This window comes from Embiotoca jacksoni, unplaced genomic scaffold (assembly GCF_022577435.1).
Source record: "Embiotoca jacksoni isolate LCO1_2020_lvr unplaced genomic scaffold, fEmbJac1.0.p SCAF_93, whole genome shotgun sequence".
Classification (NCBI taxonomy): Eukaryota; Metazoa; Chordata; class Actinopteri; family Embiotocidae; genus Embiotoca; species Embiotoca jacksoni.
The window spans coordinates 630,083-644,453 of record NW_027185451.1 but is presented as its reverse complement, the minus strand read 5'-3'; positions in this window follow the sequence as shown (position 1 = coordinate 644,453).

Genomic DNA, 14,371 nt, shown 5'->3' with positions numbered 1-14,371 from the left:
AGGAGGGTGGCGGCGGTTATATTGATGTTCCTCAGTGATTAACACTCCCCACTCTCGTGGCCACAGCTTCTCAATCTGCCTCCATTTCCATGGCGATCAGAGCACCGCAGGAACCCTCTGGCTTTTATGAAGCGGAAGTGTTTTTTTTTTTCCCGCCCGGTTACGTCTATCAGAGATATTTTTGAAGGGGTGGTGCGCCTTCGGACGAGATCTTCCCCACAGCCGAGGAGGAGGAGGAGGAGGAGGAGGAGGAGCAGATAAGAGAGGATTGATGGGAGTTTTTCACTGCCTCTTATCTGCATTAGAGTCTCCAGGGGATGCCTGGGGATACCCGTCTCACCTCTGGAGGTGGAGAGAGACTGCACTTTGTCTTTGCCGGTTGATCTGTCGCACAACTCGTGACCAAGATTAGGTCAAAAGTCAACATCGCGGTCCATCAGACGTCTTATCGAGTGTCCTCCCTCTCCTCCCCCGCTGCTGTGACGGAGGCTGGGTGTGGAGGGGAACAGTCAGGTTGGAGGTTTTCTATGAGAACCAGACTACATTGAGGAGAAGGAGGAGGAGGAGGAGGAGAAGTTAAGGCGTCCTCCCACTCCCAGAGCCATAAATCAAAATAAATTAAAGTCAGGCTCCTTCAGCACATATGGTCCCCCTCACCAGAAGATACTTTTTTTTTTTTTTAAACCAAGCCTGGGCTGCATCAGTACAGTGATTGAAATATTTCAAACAAATGATTTTACTAAACGTGGCGGCGTGATTTGAACGTTTATGTTCAAATTAGCTGCCGGGAAATGTCTGTCATCCGTCCAAAGCATCGAACTGGTGCACAGAAAGTTGCTGAAGAAGTTTCAATGAGCAAAACGAGGGCAATGTTTGAGCTTTCAGCCGGCTCAATCGGCTCCGACTTCCTTATTTTCTTTTGTTATTAGTGGAGATTTTGTCCTGCTCTTTCACCGTGTAAAGCTAAAACACAACGAGCCCCTTCGAGTTAAGTGACATCGTGTATAGACATCGTACTTGTCCTCTTACTGTCACAACAGGGAGAGGAGACTAAAAATAAGTTCATTGTTACAGAATTAAAAGGGAAATAAACCAACATGCAAATGGAAACCAAACCCAACAAGGCGGAAGTCAAAGGAGAGATTGTTTCCGTCTTGGCTGCCACCACCTTTTATAGTGGAGCCGGACCAGGTGACCCGACTCCGCCCACCAGACTGACGTGCCGAAAATAAATGTTTACGTTACGTGAAATCACATTTCATCTAAATGTAATATGGTTTCCACAATATTGCCGTTCTGAATCCAAAATGAAATTTCGGAATCAATAAAACACACGTCTTCAATCTGTTTATTTTTTTTTTAATTTTATTATTTTGTAGAAATTGTTGTCAAAAACATAAGGCATCCATATCCTTTTTTTTTTGAAGAAGAAGAAGAAGAATGAGTACAAGCTTGTTGGCCCATGGCGGGCCAAAAAAAAAAAAAAAAGTGAGGGTCAAAGGTGGCCCGCGGGGCCCCAAATTGGGCAGCTGCGGTTCAGAGCAACCCAGTATCGCTGCAAAGCGTGAAATAGACACGCACGCCCAACTACAGCAACCGTGAGATACTTTGGGCTGTCTAGGTGTGAAAGTTACACGTTTTGTAAGCGTGAAACGTACACACGAGTGAATGTCGCGTGACGAAGGATCACGTGACCGAGGTCCCGCAACAGAGGTGTTGAGGCCGGGTGCGAAGGACATTCCTCGGCATGTTTAGGAAGCAGCAGGGTCGGTTCTGTGGCATTGATTGCAGTTTATTTAATAACCTCGACCATGTTTTTGCTTAGTTTTCCCCGAAACCAAACGCCTCAAAAAGCGCCAAATGAAGTTTCATTTTCTTCCACTACCGGAAAACGTCGAACTAGACACGTTTTGAGGCGTGTCTATTTCACACTCAGCCGTGATGCCGAGTTGCTCAGAGGATCGTGTCGCGTTGTATAAAGCAGCCAAAAGGTTCTAAAAAAAAAAGGAACAATTTATTTGACAGCGACGGATGCCCGTCAGGTTAAACAGGAGAAGGAGCTCCCCGATCCTTCACCTCCTCTTCGTCTCCCGTGGCAGTAAAAACTCACCGTGCACGTTAAGCCTCTTATCACTTTCACGCCCCACAGCGCTGCTTTGTTTGTGATCCTCTACCTGTCTGTCAAAACCCTCACACGTGGGAGTTTTTTTTTTTTTTCTTTCAGGAGCAATGCGCCAGATATCAGATTTATTCGCCGATTTAATGTCATTAATTAACCTTTTTTTGGGGGGGGTTTCTTAAAACTTCAAACTGACCCGTCTTGTCTTCCGTGACCACACAGCGAGCTGTCGGATTAGAATAAAAAAAAATAAAAAGAAATTTAAAAAAAAAGACTTCTGAGCTCCTGACAGTCCAGTTAAAGCAGAGTAATCCTCTCTGCCTCACATGAACGGTAATTATCTCCGCGCTTAGTTCTGCCGAGTTGACCCACATGAGTCCGTCAGCACCTCCGGGTGACACCAGTCCGCTGGGATGAGTTCATTTACATTGAAAAAAAGAACCACGACACAGTTTGTAAAGAGCTCTGGGATGAAAATACTGGTCTGGTGACGAATAGTTAAATGCTGGTTGTGCAGACTGATGCTGTTTGCCCATTTTGTATAAACAAAGAAACTCCTTGTAAGTTTTTTGTTGTTGGTTTTTCTTTAGGCTTGTTTCTGCAGATCAGTGTTTTGAGTTTCCAGATTTTGACTGACTGTCTACATTGTTTACACAATGTTTGGACACGCCTGCTCGTTGAAGACGTTTCGTGTCTTCGTGGCGGCTGCAAGCTGCTGTCGGATTGCATCGTGTTTTTTTTTTGCAGGTTGTCAAGGTTTACGCGAAGGAAGCCTTTAAGGGACTTCTCCAAACTGAGCACAAACATTGGACGAAAATGGTTGATGTGTTTATTTTTGGGGGTCAAAGGTCATTGTGAATCTCTTGAAACACGTTTGAAATTTGTACGGCAAAAAAGGTCAAAGGTCAACTTTTACAATAACTCGGGAACAGAAGGGGCAGATTGTGACCATATTTCACATTTATATGTGTGAAGCATCCACGTTTTTCTTTTTTAAAAAAATCTGTAGCTTCTTTGCAGCAACATCTGTCGTGGGGACAACTTTGCATTCGGTCAAAAATCAGCTTTATTGGACATTATTACAGATCTGCGGTAACGTACGAAGTCGTCCAGTCGGACCGGTGGCTGCTCTCAGGAGAATCATTTCCGTTAATCGAGCGACGAGTCAGCTTCTTATCTTTTGTCCACAAGCACTAAGTTTCCCACGTACGGTATTTACGGAAGCACACGAACAGACTTTCTGTCTCTTTAACACAATCAAATACAATTTTAAAATGTAGTAATTGCAGTGGAAACGTTTTTTCACGTACTCTTTCAAAATAAAACGCTTGCAGCTGAAATAAAAGCTTTATCGTGTTCTCTTAAAAAAATGTGGCCGGAGTCGGATTCACGCCGGGACGTCCACAGTCGTATTAAAATGCACTGATTGTCTCTAACTGCGCAGGTATTCCTCACTATTGTTCCCATTTAATTCATTACTGCTGCCGAACAAAGCCGGTGTCAGGACAGATTACACTCCGGCCGACCCGTCTGCAGTTTCAGACACATTCCCTGCCGGATTAAATTCCTCCTCTTTTTGTTCTTTGTCACAAAACCTCGAGGTCATTTTCTCTTTTTTTAATTTTATGTTGAACAGGTTACTTCAGGGATTATTGTTCTTTTGTTTGAAGTAACCAAATGTTCCCAGCGTTACATTTACAACATTTAGATTGAATATTTGGATAGTTTTAACATTTAAAAAACATCATCAAAAACATCAGCTGATCGCCATTAGAAATGAAAGATGAAAGATTTTTTATGAAATCCAAAGATCAAAGTCAACGCTGGTGCAAGTCTGTGTTTTTAAATATATTCAGAAAATAACTATAAACCACCCAAAAAGAACTTTAATAATCCGCCCTTGTGCTGAACTGGAGCTGCAGAAACGAGAGCGAACTCATAATGTCTCTTCTGTCTCTTTTCTTTTTTTTTTTTGCAATGTGAGCTGAAATCTGAGTCAAGAGTCCCAAAGCCAGATCTGAGCTTTATACAGACTTGGAGCCTCATTAGCAATCTATCTTTGTGTCCATGAAAAAAAAAAAAACCCACACACACAAAGTGTCTTTGTCTTTGGGGGCAGCGTTTGATACGCTGCAGCAAAGAGGGCCCCGCCGAGCTCGGAGACACCAGCGAGGACTGAAAGCAGACACTCCACAAGCATAGAGGCACCTTCAGAGGAGACAGATCCGTCCTTGTTATCGGGGATGAGAACCCCGGTCGGTGCGTTTTTATACCTCGAACGCGTGAAGCCAAGAACAATTTGGTTGTTTAAAAAAACAAAAAACAAACTAATACCTATGTGATGATTGGCAGCCGTCCAAAGTCTAAAAGCTTTTTTTTTTTCTTCCTGCTTGTCAGGAACTCGGGTTTGGGGGGGGATTTCGTAGGGGGACGTGTTTTTTTTGTTGCTTTTGGTCCAGCTGCGGTTTTTCAGCGTCCGTCGTGCACGTCGACGGTCGGAAAAAAACATGAATGGAAGGAAAAGTGAATGACGGCAAAATAAAAAAAAAATAAATAAAAAAAGAGGAAGTTCAATCAGGAGGAAAAGAAAGAGGAGCTCGCTCACTGATAAAGACTGACTGCAGGACGACTGCGTCTTTACAGGACATTTATTTTGAGCACACGTGCCACTTTTAAAAAAAAAAAGCAGCGCCCGGCGTTCTTTGATGTTTCTGCTGAAGAGACTTTCGACCAATCACAGCTCAGCAGTCAAAAAGAAAGCGGCGGCGTTTCCTACAGTTAGCTGCTTGGCTACGTTTGTGAAATTGAGTTGAAGATGAAGGACTTTGATTGATGCAGTTGTGCAACAGTTGCGCAGGAATATAAACTCTTGAATCAACATATTTCTTTAATCAACGTAAAAAATGTTAATTGCTCTTAAAAATCTGCTGAGCTAAATGTGACCCGGTTGACAGCAGCTGACAATTTTCTCTGCACTAATTTGAAGTGTTACTTCTCATCACGCCGCCGCTTAAAAATAAACCTGTTTATAATATTTGGGGAGGGGGGGGGGTTTCCGTCCGTCTTGTGAATCTCGAGAACCCCCCCCTCTAGCAAATTTGTTCAAACTTGTCAAAAACATTCCCACAGTACCGACGAGGAACCGATAAGATTTTGGAGGGCAAAGGTCAAAACTCAAGGTCACTGTGACCTCACGTCACGATATCTCACGGACGCGTCGAGGGGCCCGCTTCAAATTTGGCGCTAACGTTCACTCGGACGCAAGGATGTCGTGTAGAGAGTTTGGCGGTGAAAGGTCGATGTCCACATGACCTTTACGTTTCATCCATGCTTGCCCAATTCCATTCCCGTGATCTCAGGAACGGATACGTACTGCGCGTAAACTACAACTTGAGCGGTAAACGGAGCCGCGCGACCGCGAGGGCCGTAAAAAAAGTGAAAACACAAATCCTTTCGAAGCGACGTGAATCAATTACAAATATCGGTTGCTTACGTGCGGTACAGCCGCAGCCGATTTCTCTCGCCTGTCGCATAATCAGTTGGAAATAAATCACTGCTGCCTAGCGACGGGTTTGTAACCGATTGCACCAAAAGTAAAACTAACTTCTTGTGAGCCGAACACATGGTTGCAGTCACCGACACCGCTTCTGAAGTCGAAGGTAGAAAGTATGTTGCGCAAAATCAAATGAAAACAACGACCAAAAAAAAAAAAAAAAAAAAAAAAACGACAGAAGGTTTTTCCTCTTGATAAATTGGAGGAAACGAAAATGGCCGTATCGGTTCGGGACTTTTACGCTTGAGAACCGAGGTGAGAAAAAAAAAAAACATCGCTGCAACCAGAACAGCGTGTGCCTCGTGAATAGTGTTCCACAAATTCAGCAGCTTTTCCATACACAATAGCCCACACACACACACACACACACACACACACACACACACACACACACACACACGCTCGGCAAAAGACCTGTTCAATCAGAGCGGGCAGGTGCATCCTGCTGCCGCAGGAAGTCTTCAGCTGCACGCTCCCTGACAGACGAGCATGTGGGCAGCAGGGGGAAAGAAAAGAAAACATCTGCAGCTTCCTCGCACAACGCGTCGCAGCAGAACACAGAATGTGACATTTCGAGCTGCTTTTCTCGGCCTTAAATCCCAAATCTGGGAGCGCTGACAAGAACACCTCCTCTCGGTCTGATTTCTCTCTGAGCGCCGGGCCCGATAAGACTCTTTTAAAACGCAGCATGAAGCTTTTTTTTTTTTTTAGGACATCTGCACTTTAAAGCTGACAACATCCTGATTTGAACGTCAGGACAAAAAAAAAAAAAAAAAGAAAAGAAAAAAAAAAAAGAAATTCACTCGTTGCTAACGGCGCCGGTTAGAGAGGAGGAGGTTGCGGGACGCGGGGGGGGGGGGAAAGGTAGGAAACGCATCCCGTCGTCACGGTTACAGCGAAACGGGGGGACACCGGGGTGACAAACGGCACGCCGACGGGCGCCACGTTAGATCGCTCGCGCGTTCACCGCCGCGGAGCTCGACAGGAGACGCGAGCGACGCGAGAATGACTCGGTGTTAAAAGTGAGCGTTTCTGTACGCGTCGTTGGTTACGAGTGAGGATTCGTGCGTTCGTCTGACGTCACGCCGCGCACGGCACGTTCAAATTTCGCGTCGGCTCAGTTGTTGTAACATCTCCACGTGACAGACGGAGAAAGATCAGAAGAAATGGACAGCATGTGAGTTAAATATGAGTGTCACAGCAAAGGGTCTGAATACTTATGACCATGTGATATTTCAGTTTTTCTTTTTTAATAAATTTGCACAAATTTCTACATTTCTGTTTTTTTCTGTCAACATGGGGTGCTGAGTGTACATTAATGAGAAATAAAATGAACTTTTTTGATTTTAGCAAATGGCTGCAATGAAACAAAGAGTGAAAAATTTAAAGGGGTCTGAATACTTTCCGTACCCACTGCAGGCTGCATATTTTCCAAGGGTTTGTCCAAGCAGTAATATGAAGTAATATGACTTAAAATGTACTTTTTCTTTTTTTTAAAAAACAACACATTAAACTATGTATATGACCACCATGTTTGTCCATCAGGCCTCGTTTTCAAAATACATGTTGAATTTTTTTTTTTTTTTTTTTTTAAATACAATGAATAAACAGACAGTAAAAATGAACGCCTTACGACGTAAGTTTACCCGACGTGTTGGCAAACAGTCTCACATCCAGCAGTCGCTAAAAAAAACCGTCAGCTTTCGTTTGTGTTCACGTTTTAGCCGACGGTAAGTCTCATATTCTGTTTAACTCCCCGAGACATCTTTTATACCTTTAAACACTTTGTCAGCTTTACTGCATTTGTCTGTCCGCCGTTTGATGCCGAGCAGGTCGTGTAAAATGGGTTTAATCAATTTTTGTTTTCAGTAAAAACATTCGACCTGCTTGTGTTTCTCACCGTAAATGACTCATTAAAAAGAAAAAACCACAACCACCAGCTTTTAAAAAAAAAAAAAAAAAGCCTAAGTAGAGCAAAGTTGGGAAACGATTAGCTTCGGTGTTAGCGGTCGGAGAAGGAGGCCCCTTAAATAACCTCCTGAGCGTCACGAACCTATCGTGATGTGAACGTATCATTCATGGCGATGAGTTCGTTTTACGTTTCAGACTTTCGCTTGAACGTTGCAGCATCTTCAGCATCAGTTGTCGCGCATAACTCGGTGGATGCTGCCCGCTCTGTTCCTGCAGAGGGGAGCAGTGAGAATATGTGGGTTTGTTTTGTTGCTGCATAGTTGCCCTCAGCTGTCCCATCACTCAGCAGGGGAGGGGCAGTTTTTTTTTGTTTTTTTTTACCCCCCCCCCCTCCACTTTTCCCTCTTTTCACTCTCAGACGAAGCAACTGGGTCAACCTCCGAGCTATTAAAACTCCCTGCGTGCCTGTTGGAACAGCGGGACGAATGGGGTCCCACTTCGTTCGGCTCAGGCACGAACAAAAGCCCCCCCCCCCCCCTCCCCCCTTCGCATCCCAAATGAAGCGAGAGTGGAGGGGAAAAATGCACTAACTCCTGCTTATTCAACGTGCTCGCTGACCAGGAAACAACTGCGGGTTACACAATCAAAACGACGGCATCCCGGTTGGGACGGAGGACATAACGACGTTTTAATCACGGCTACAAGCCTGGACGCAACAAACAGCAAGAACACACGCACACACACACACACACACACACACACACACACACACACAGCAGTCGAAGCGGATGATGTTTTCCGAGAATTTGCATTTCATAATAGGGACGTCCCTTCCCCTCCCTGCTTCGCTGATTGATTGCGAGTGGTCCCTCTCCCCTCAAATGAAAACCTGAATTATTCAAGCACAATTTGGCAGGTCGGACTGTATTCATTTCCTGTTCAATCAGACAGTTTGATGGGTATTTAGGAACCACTGAATACATCTGGAAAGAGTAATGGAGCTATCTTTGAGAAGCGTCCCACTAAAAATAGAAAAGATATCTTTAAGAGAAATGGGGCGACGCTCGACTTCAAGTGTTTTTGTTCGTGTTATATGTCAAAGTTTTGTTCTTGAATTCAAAGGTAATAAAAGTCAACAGTGTTGCGAGCAGCAAAAATGGCCTCTACTCCAATAAAATTTAAAATGTGGGACCTTCGTTTGATAGAGATATTTCCCTGGATGAGGGAACATTTTGTCCTGCTCTAGAGTAGCACTAGAGGTATCGTACTGGCATCACCAAATTTATTGGGATCGACCCTCTGGACACCATAAATGCCAAAACTTCATAGGGCTGTTATTATCGTGTAAAAACTAATTGCAATTAACGATTTAATTGTCTTTTTCTGTTCATTTTAATCCACTATTGTCTAATCCACATTTGTTGACGTTGACATTGTAGTCGATGATGTAATATTTGCGATCCATCCATAGTAGTTGTCGGGATATTTCAGTCTGGACCAAAGCGGTGCACCGACAGCTACAGTAGCTCCATAAAAGCCACCTTTTTTCTTTTCACTGCCGACGTCCCTGCTGCGCCCTTCTCGCCAAACAAACCTCACATTACTCGCATTATAATCTACCGTGATGTCACTGAGCAAACACAAGAGGGGCCAGCGAGCTAATAATAAAACACTTCCTGCTGCACGGTTTGTTGATGCTCTGCCTATAAGCAGGTGCAGTGAGCTCACTCTGCCGGGACAAGACTGTAACTTAAAACCATTCAAATTATGGCCCGTGAAGTCGCACAACAGCAACAACCATTAGAGCTTGTTTTGTCTGGAAGCCTTGTCCAACAAAAAAAAGGGGAAATCTAATATGTTTGTTCGTTGTTTTTGGCTTCCAAGGTCTAAAACCGCACATGAAAGAGCCGAAGGGGACGTCTGAGGACACGATGAAATGTCAGTGATTTGCCAGTGTTCGTGTATAATGTACGTTCAGTCTGCCGGAGCTTTTATCTCTGGGGTCACTTTCAGGTTCACAGTTGGACCGGCTTCATGGGAAACAATCACCCTGTCATAGAGAAAAAACAAATCATCTTTTGTTTTTAGAGTTGCTAAATAATGACCTTGAGCTTTCGAATAAACTTGTTTTTCCTTATTTCATTAGACAATCAAGACTAAATGAAATGATCATTTAATGGACGTCATTACTCATATGTTTAAATAGGAGTTTGAAAATGTGAAAAAAAGAAGAAGTCTTCCAATCAATTAAAAAAACAGGTTATATTAAATATTCTGGATGTTTTTGCATGTATACATTTATGTGTTACGTCATGTGATGTTTTTTTTTTTTACCGCGTCTGAGTTTGCGTTCAGTCATGTCTCGTGCGTACATACTTTAGTTTGTTTGGGCTCAGGCTGCAATACCACCGAGTGCCACTAGAGGTTGGCTCCAAAAAGCCTCCGGCTACATAGATTCTGATTCAACTTCTCTCATCAAATACAAAGTCAGTACATTTTTTTCCACGAGTTATCTCGGTGTCATTAGCTAAAGTCGCTCCTTCTTATTCGTTTTCTGGCGCTCCGTCTGAAAAATAATCCCGTCATTAATTTGAAAATAAGCCTTAAAAAGCGGTGTTTTTGGGGGAGTGTCCGTTTGATTGACAGGCCTCTGGTGCAGTCAGATTTCCTCTATCAGTGGGCGGGGCGTAGTATTGTTGGCTTTCCAATCAGATTGAATCAGATCTTCCACTCGCTCCTCCCCCAGCTCGTCCAAATATGGTCGGAAATAAACGCTACGAACTCGCAAAGATGGCGACGGCCAAAAATCCGAACTTGAGGCTTCATAACTGCCGCTCACAAACCAGCAGGTGACGTCACTGCTGGTTGCCACTTGGTTTATTGACATAAGCTTATGTAAATTTGTCTAAATCCCACGGTCTTTCTAGAAGCGTTCATGTTGTTGCACAACGGTTGCTCGGTTAGTAAGTTCCCTTCCCATGTAAATGTGAAGTATTTGCTATATTAAAGGTGTGTTGTGTTGGTTATTATACAGTATTTCCTGGAATTTAGGACAGAGGAGTCACATTGAAAACCGAGATCATGTCTCTTCCCGACTCAATTCCTGGTCTTCCACATTTTTATAATGAAAGAAGTAGAAGTAGAGATTCTTGAAGAAAAATAGTTTGTCCTCTTTTCTTCCTGTGCAATCGTACAAAATTTAACGGTGTCTTCTTTTAGGTTTTGGAAATGTGATGACGAGAGAAAAGAGTCGGGAAGCTACAAAAGTGCCCCATCACACTGAGACTAGGGATTTTGTGATTACATGATATGCGCCTTAGCCCGAGGCCTCCACATCGCCCCAGATCAGACCAGTTCATGATAGGTGACAGCTCTCTGCAGAGTATTGTCAGAGTGCCAGTCAACCCATTTAGTTTCCGTGCCGAGTTATATAACACAAAGCTTCAAAGCTTTTCGGTAGATTCACGTCACTTCACAATTCCTACATTCTTTGTAAGACGTGTTTGCTCAATATCACCAGTTTTAAGTCTTAAATTGGTTCCAGTGCGCCCGATTTTCTGAAGCGACTTTGTGACCAAACTACAGAGGACGGTTTGCCTTTCAGGTTTGTGTCCCTGCTGTTAGTAAAGATGAGACAAAAAAAACTTCCTACAGCGTTATAAAACTTTGACTTGTTGCTAAGAAGTGAAAAAAGATGTGTTCTTGTGTGTTTGAAGTTTAAACCCGTATTTACCACAAAAGGTAACGTGTTGTTTCAGGAGGAAAGAGGGCAAGCTGTAATTCACCAGCGTCATCTTTAAATATACTTTTTTTTTTTTAAACGCTGTTGTCGTCTCACGGGCCCAAAACAGTCATTGTGAGCATAAAACAACTTAATGACAGCAATTTCTGTATTCTTGTGCAAACAACTGTGGCTTGCTGCAGCGGCAGTTTGAGAAGCTCAAGCTGCTATTTTCTGTCCTCACTATATTTGCTTGTTGCACTGAAAAGTTTATGCTTCCACATTCATATGAAAATAAAAACAAAAAAGATTTGTCTTCAGGCACCCCAAGAGAGTGATAAAAATATCTAACTGCAGTGACACTCCTGTGGTTAGTTAGAATTATGGAAACAGCTATTAATGGCTTCACGTGACACAAAAGCAACACATAAATATAACAATGACAAAATCCATACATATTAAACAATATTAAAACACTGCCGGATTAAATTGAAAGTAAAATCACAACTGAAAAAAATGTACACTTGATGAATTGCTCTATTTTGGTGTATCTGGTCCTTTGGAAGCTAAATGCTCCACTACTGTCGCCAGCTAGTCGCTGACTTCATCTGTTTGTTGTTTGAGGAAATGAGACTGAAGGACACCAAAACGCACTGTGGAGTTTAGAGGAACTTTACAGCTTGGTGATGAATTCTCTGCTGGTACTTCACTGAGAGGGCACATATAGCGTTCATTGTAAACCTTATGGATACTAAAATATCAATTAAAGCAGCTGTGATAGCTGTTCTTCATGTTTGAAGTGAGGTAATAGAATAATTTATAATTTTCAGGAATGAAACTGGCTCCACAAACCTTCAGACCAGTCATCTCTCTTTGCATGTAAAATCGATTATCTGTAATAACTACCAAAAACGATTTATCAATTATTTTTCCGTGTCCAAGCTTTTAAAGATCTCATGGAGTCAGAATATGTAACTGGTATGTGGTCATTGTAAATTATGTGAATGTCATTGCTTTACACTAAAGCGTGACTCTGACTGTAACCCACAATCCCCGCCTGACCTTTTCTAAATGAGGCAAACCCTGCACATGCCACGGTGTGTTTTTCTACAGTAACTCAATTCAGCCACATATGACTGTAGTAGTCCTACTAGCAAGCACACCCCTCTGTACAGTTTGCATTTCAATATTTGCTGAATATGGCTGAAAGGAAATAGAATAGAATAGAATAGAATAGAATAGAATAGAATAGAATAGAATAGAATAGAATAGAATAGAATAGAATAGAATAACATGACTTTCAGAGTTTCAGAATTAAACTTCATGCTTGTTTTGCACTTTGCACTTCTGTTCTTTATGGCTTTGCAAACAAACTTTCTGTAGCTGCAGGCGTTTGTCTTTTCCAAATTAAATGAGCCCCCCCCCCTCTCCCCCCCATGTTTCCTATAAAGTACCTTTTTCTCCTCCCCTCTGTGTGACTCAGAGACTCTTTGGCTCGGAGAAAGCCTGATCCACTCAGGTTTATCAGCGACCGGTCAAAACGTGACCGCTTCCCATGACCTCATGAGTAATTGGTTTAAACTCTAAATCCCAAACGGTGGCAAGCGCGCCTGTAACAACATTCCCCGCATTCACCGAGGAGAGGTGGAGATGTGGAGGAGTGTGGACGGTAACAGGCGGTGACTGGTACAGTACAGTCTGCAGTCAGGTGGGACTGGAAGCACACATTTACTGTGAAAGGAGGGCGGGCGGCACCGTGACCTTCGTGCCTCAGGCGGGGTTTCTAACAACTTTAATGGTGTTTATTTTTAAAGCATTTAGTCCTTTTTTTTTTTTTTTTTTACTTTCTCTTTTGTAAATAGTAGATTCGGGTGGGTTTTCTTGGTGGGTTTGACACTAAGACACCTCTTTGGGAAAGTGAGATGTACAGTTGTGTATCATCAGCATACAGGAATGAAAGGATACGTTGTGATTTGGTGTGATGGGACCAAAAGGGTCGCCGCGATTCGCAGTTGTCACCGACGGGCTACCGAGACGAAGTACGTATAGATTGAATGTTAGCGGGCCGTTAACCGAGCCTTGTGGAACCCCACAGACATGTTTGACTCCAGATGTGAAGTGGCCAATAGATACGAAAAGACTGTGTCAAAATCATCTCTCAAATTCAGCGATACTAGAATGGAAAGTTTGTTTGCATCACTGTTGATTTTTAAGATCATTGATCACTTCGACAGGAACAGTTTATGTGCTGTGATTCACTCTGAAGCCCGACTGGTCCACATCATACAGGCTGTGGAGGGTTCGGTAAGAGCTGTTGTTTGTAGACAACCTGGTCAAGGCATAACAGGAGGGTTGGAGTTTGGTTCATAGCCAGAGTCGGGTCTAATTATTGCTTTTCGGTGTCGGAGTAACAACGGGAAGTAGAGAAAACACAGGACCGTAAGGAAGCGTTGGGCAGAGAGACGTTGGGATTGAACATATATCTTTGTGAGTCACTGAGGTTGAAGAAGTGACATTAGGATTTATTGCTTTTTCAAAAGAATTATAATTTACACCCTTAAAACTTTAAGTGTAACCGAGTTTGAATGGCAGGAAAGCAGCTTTTTCTTCCATCAACTCTCAGATTTCAAAACTGCATCGTCATTCTTTTTTAACAACTTTTAAATGACTTTTGTTTTGCTGCCAACATGGCTGGTAAAGTGGAATAACTTGTCACAGCCAACTTCAAGCAGCATTTAGCCTGGTGGGTATTTCTCCACCCCGCCGGTGGCGTCGACGCTACATTTAACATTTGTGTGTGTGATGAAACCTTGCGTGTTTTTACTTGTCAAGAAGGAGGTTTGTTCCCAAATCTGAACAACAATTAAGAACCCTTTTATACAAATGAGGCATTTCTTTCGTTATGACTTGCAGGATGGCGCTGCAGTTTTATTGAAATCTTAAATTTTACTGAAGCTCTGAAGTCTCAAATCAGAAACAGAACGACTCCATCTGCCAACTGCAGTAAATGTGTAAAAATTAATCACACGTGCAGATTTTAAACATGCTGGGGTGTACAGGGAATGTC